The following is a 6,005-nucleotide window of genomic DNA, read 5'->3' as shown; positions in this document are numbered from 1 at the left end:
ATTGTCTAAAGTGAGGAGGAAAAATTGACATGTAGTGAAGGCTTCCTTTGTGTTTGACTGTCTTACAGGATTCTCAAAATTGCAAATGGTTGTGCAAACAATGTCAGGTGCAGTGAGGACAAATCTGAGTTAGTAGAAAGAGGGATTTGCTGCTTCTGGGCTCTGGGGTCAGAGGTCTTCACTCAAATTTGCTTAGAGATTTTTTTTCCTTCAGCCTAGAATAAAGATTATACTATAAAAGCCAACAGATGCTCAACTGTTGTGTTATGAATGGCATCACTGTAAATGCCTCAGCTTGTTGCCCTGAACAAGTAGTTTATTTGAGAACTCAGCATTGCAGAAAAAAAATGAATGTTGTGTTTTGGGGAGAGTAAAGAGGGGGACTTTACCTTCCCTCCTCCCAGTCCTTTTTTTGGTACCCCAACTTCCCCATACTCTTCGCAGGAGATGCTCTCTCATGCTTGGGTATGGTGTGGGAAACTTTCCCTAGCCTCCATTCTCTTTCAAGAGCTTTGTGCAGTGAAATGAATACTGCAGCTTCCATCTACATGTGCATGAGCCAGGCCAGAAATCTTCAGGTTCAAGACTAATACTCAAATGCTGCATCACTGTGTAATTGATAGCCTTGTACTTATGTCACTCCAACCCTAAAATAACCAAAACAGGGACATAATTCCATAAGGGAATTCCGGACCAGACATTTACCTGATCTTTTGCATTTGCAAAGGGTGTTTTGGCAGGATACAAAACACCATGCATGGACAAGTGAAGGGCGTGGAGCCATCCAGGTTCAGCAGACAAACCTTTGGCCAAGGGAAAGGCTGAGTGAGTGCCATAAATGCCCAAAGACGTCACTGCTAGAATGTAGGCTAGAAGCTGTCATTTTCATGCAAACTTGTACCCAAAAGGTGAGGAAGAAAATAGTCAGCCTCACAGTTGCTTACCCATGTAGAACAGCTTCTTGATTCCCCTTTTTCCACTTTTGTCTCATACCTTTTATCACTGCTCAGTAAGAGCCTAATCTTTCCATGCAGGGCTGGCCTCAGTTTGGCATATACCAGGAAGCCTATCAAAGAGCTCCCATGGCCTAGACAAGGTGAAAACACCTGCGTGGTTATCTTTCTGACAGTGTCTGCCAGGTATGTTTGCTATATGATGAACACAAAGCCAGATCAGATTACTAGACAATGGAGAATTTCACCCTCATTTAAATCAAGTTGCATTTTGGGGGAAATTCTTTCTAAAATTCATTAGTAATTGATGGATGGGCTTTGTTTGACTGTTTCCTCTTGAACCTGCCAACTGAAACCAAAGGGACTCGGGCTAAGGGGCTCAGTTTGAGATATTCAAAGGTATTCAGACTCTCAGAACCTGAGATGAAGGATCAGCAATGTTGTGCTTGGATGGGAAGGGCTTTGACAGATGAGACAGCTAAGATTTTGGGTGAGAGTTGTTTGTGCACAGCATCTTTGGGGATCAAGTGAGAATCCACAGTCTGAGGAAGAGCCATTCATCTGCAAGTCCCAAAGTTGGCCACTCCAATTTCCAACCTCTCCAGGTCCCCCTGAACGGCAACCTGCCCTCAGCATCTCATCCACTCCCTGATTTGGTATCTTCAAGTCCCATCATGCAGGTCATTAGAGGAGACATGAAGCAGTTCTGGTCCCACAGTTGGTCCCTTAGGGACCCACCAGTGCTGGCTGCCAGTTGGACTTTGCACTGCTGGTTAAACCTCTTTGAGTCCAGCAGCAGCACAGCCAATTTTCCACCCACTTTGTTGTCCTCTTATCCAGCCCACACTGCACCAATCTGATGATAAGAATGCTGTGGGAGACCACATTAAAGGCCTCACAGGATTTGAGGTGCACGCTTTCCACTGCCCTCTCCTTGTCTCCTTGTCTCCTTGTCAATCACCTCACCACCAAAAACAGACTTTTATTGCATTGTGCATGTTTTAACTTAAACACAAGTTTAGCTAGCTCTGTACTGCCCTCCCTCCACCCTCCAGAATGCGGTGTTAGTGTGGATCCAATTAAGTTTATTTGCATCCCTTGGAGTTGACATACCTTTAACATACACTCATGCTGCTGCAAAAGCAACTGAACCGAGTCCTGAGCAACTGAGTCCCAAATATTCCCTCCAAAAATGCCTTGCATTCTGTGAGAAAGGACAGATGACATACAACATGGTCTAATTGTACAGCAGAGCCTTGTTGTGTTTATGTGAAGAATTATTACAGTAGAGCTTCAAATATTAGCAAAATCACCCCAAGTAAACAACACGTAACATTTGCATCTCTGTTTCCTGCTCTCATAATGATCACTCATCTTTATGCAGAGAGTTATATGGGTTTTATTGCTAATGTATTTCTCATTAATAGCCTGCTTGAGTTTTACGGTGTATCTTTTTTGGCACAAAATCAATTAAGAGTTTGCAATTATGTTTCCAGATAGAAGATACTGTTTGTATTCTGTTGCTCTTTAAATCTAGGACAAAGAGAACTAGATGGGAACATCATGCATAGTGCTTGGCTGAAGATACCAGAAGATTATTTACAAGATATTTATGGCCAAGAGGACAGAGTTTGCTCCTGGAGTTACATTGCCTTCCCTCAGCTAGAGGCAACAGCAAAACCAGCACTGCAGAAAGGACAGGAACTTCAGGCAGATTTTGTCCTGAGGCTCCGCAGGCTGAGAAATACTCAGGTTGTGCAGGATCTCCATGTTTAACTGGAGAAAAGGCAGCAGTAGTAGTGAGGGTAGTGGCACAAGTCCTGCCTGTCCTTGGAGAGGTAGGACTGGCCTTATGCAGAGCTCTTCCCACACACTGGTGAGACCTCGTATGGGCACACTTTGTGCAATGTTAGGCAACATGCCACGTGAATCATTTTGCAGAGGCTGGAAAAATGTGGCAACATATGGAACTGAGTTTGGGGAAAGAATTGAAAACAAACCTCATAACTTGTGCAGTTTCCTCCCATGGCAGCTGTTCACCTGTGCTCATGATGTTTGATAAGGGCCTCTCTGCTCACTGGAGGAACCTGGAAGCCATCAGAGGAGTGCCCGCTTTCCAGAAGCCTTTCATCACCTCTTTTCACAGCTGCTTGGGATGAGGAGTGAATTCTTTGCTGACCTGCGGAAAACACAGTTGGCTGCCTCCCTACATGAGCCACAGGAACCTCTTGGACAGCATCCCCATAGATCTCATCTAAACCCAGCATGTCCTGACAAAGGATCTTACAACAAAGCTGAGAGCCTCATCCACACCTGATTAAAGCACCATAACTGCAATGCTTCCCCATTTAGCATTGCAGCTCCCACTTCACAGAATCACAGAATCACAGAATTGTAGGGGTTGGAAGGGGCCTCCAGAGATCATCGAGTCCAACCCCCAACCCCCAACCCCACTTGAAGATTCATCTCTTTCAGCAGCCACCACAAAACTTGCAACGTCGACAAAAAACGAGTGGGTGGCAGTCCTTGCTTAAAGATGCTGTGAGGATAATGCTCAAGATGAATGAGTTGTATCCCTGCTCCTGCTACAGATGTCACATAGGACACTGGCTAGCTGGTCTCTATGGACCTCAGCTCTCCAGCCATAGAAAGAAGGACAGCACTGGTGTTCTCTGCCTTAGCTAGTTACACTGCAGCTTTTATTTATATTTATATTTTATATATTTATTTATGGGGCACCTAGTTTACTCCTGAGATAGAACCTCTAAGCAATTTAATCCAGCTGAGAATAAAACAACTTCACTAGAAAATAAACAGCACAAGAGTCATAATAGATAAACTTACCTCAAAGCAGGAACTCTGATGAACTGAAATCACAGTTCTGCCAGAACAAAAGATCTAGTTAGAACTGTCAAGCGCTTCTCACTGGGGTACCTCCTTCAACCTGGTTGCCACCCAAGCTCATTTGGCTCGTCCATCTCCAGCCTGCAGCTCTGATGATCACAGAGGTAGTCTCCAGGCTATAGGAAGGCCACAGGTAAACACTTCTTCTCTTGGCTGATTTTTGCGTCCTCTTCCAGGACACTGGCACTGAACTGGGCTGCTTCCCCTCCAGTTAATGGGGCTGTGAGTGGTTCGTTATCTTCTCTCAGGGCTTGTTTGGGTTGTGGGTGTCCTTAGGAGTGGCACATCACCATCAGTAACTCAGTGCCTCTGGGCTGTCCTTCTCATCTGCTCAATGGTACGTTGTCTGTTCAGGGTCATCCCGGATACTCAGGATTTGGACTCTGAAAAGTAGACCTGTGGCGCACACTGACATCACTTATCATTTTGCTGTCAGACAGAACTGGGGAAGGCATTCTTTGGGCCAAGGGCAGGGGAAGGAGGTAAGGGGAGAGGTCTCCTCCTGAGTGCTGGATGGGCAGTCCAAGGGGGTGGAGGTAGCTCCCAGGCATTGCTGTCATTTGGCAGCCATATCATGGTTTTGCTCTGCATATCCAGAGGCAGGATTAGTACTCATTCAGGTCACAACTTGATGCCTTCTGTTGATTCTCAGATCAATTTTTTATGAGAAGTGGGGATTTTTGCTCATCTTGTACCCCAGAAAGTGGTCTGACAGCCACAGTTTTGCTGGGCCAAGTCAAGGTTTCCTGTTGAACCTCATGTCTGGGTCTCAGTTCCCCCAAAAAAGTCTGGGAGAACAACCCCTTGCCTTCTGCAAGTAGATAAGAGGATTAATTCCCTGAAGATCATGTCTATCCCAGATTGGCCTCAATATACTTAACTGAGTACTCTACTACTCAATAGATTATGGGATGTAGTCTGCCCTCCACCGGGTAGACTTCTAAAGACATCAGATGGCAAATAGTTGAAGGGCACATTTTTTCTCTCAAATTCTTATAAAAGGAGTTTAAGGCAGCTCCTGTGCTGGGAGGATCTGCTATTGGGTAAACTGGATCCCATCACTATGACTGAAAGGTTGGCAAAGTCTGAGCAAACTCCACTCTTGGTCTTTCACCTGAAGAGACTCTGTGGCAGGAAATTAGGTATTTATTTCGTTGGCTACTGCTGTATCCATGCTTATTCTTACTTGCTAAGGGCTCTGCTCCAGCAAAACTTGAGTGTTTGTTAAATACCTGAATGGAAGGGGGATAATTATGTACTTAAAGTTATTTAATAAATGCTCTGTTGGAGCAAGGGGTGTACAAGAATTATCTGTGAAGTTGGCTGCATTAGATAGAAGCCAAGGTGGAATCTGGCCAGGGATTCTCTCACTCATTTCTGTATCCCAAAGCACTTCACAGAGCTTAGTGGGCAAAATATGGCCAAGATTATTCTTTCAGTATTCTAAGTTTTCTACTAAAATCATCCATATTCCGGGCACTCCTTCCTGTAATGCAGATAGGCTGTGTCTTTTGCCATATGGATATGTACAGACCTGGCAACTCTGTTCATGGTTGTTATTTATTTTCCCTTGTTTGTGTCAATATGAATCTCAGATTTTTTCCTTCCCAGTCACTTCCAGTGTTTGAAATGTGCATTTATTAAGGAAGATGTTTCCCCATAGCATTTTGGGATAGGGCCAAGCTGGCAGTTGCACTTGTGTCCTGCTTGATTTTCAAATGTTTGCAATGGTTCTTCCACTTTTTGCAGAGGTGACTCAGCCACCCATGCAGTGACAGCTGAACTGTCATAAATTGCAGCCTGATGTACTCAAGGTTCCTGAAATCAGAACAATTTTACTGTAATATCCTAAGCTGTAAATGGTGGTAATTCATTTGCAACAACTTGTGAAGCAGCAGCCAGAGTTTTGCATTAGGTCTGCCATCCTGCTTTTCCCCACCTCTCCACTGCAGCCTGTCTTGTACTGTGAGTGCAAGATTTGCTTTTTTAATGCATGGAAAAGCATCTCAAACACATCAAGAGGAACAAGTTTGATAAACAGTGCAATCTACTTCTGCAGAGCTGCCTCTGTTTCAAAGGGCCACACTGGCCCGAGGTGTCGGTGCTGTACTGGTGTAAAAAGTACAGTTACTGCACAAGAGGCCTTCA

This window comes from Lagopus leucura, unplaced genomic scaffold (genome assembly GCF_019238085.1).
Source record: "Lagopus leucura isolate 7727_CA_CO unplaced genomic scaffold, USGS_WTPT01 Super-Scaffold_100002, whole genome shotgun sequence".
In the NCBI taxonomy this organism is placed as follows: Eukaryota; Metazoa; Chordata; class Aves; order Galliformes; family Phasianidae; genus Lagopus; species Lagopus leucura.
This window is presented reverse-complemented; position numbering follows the sequence as displayed.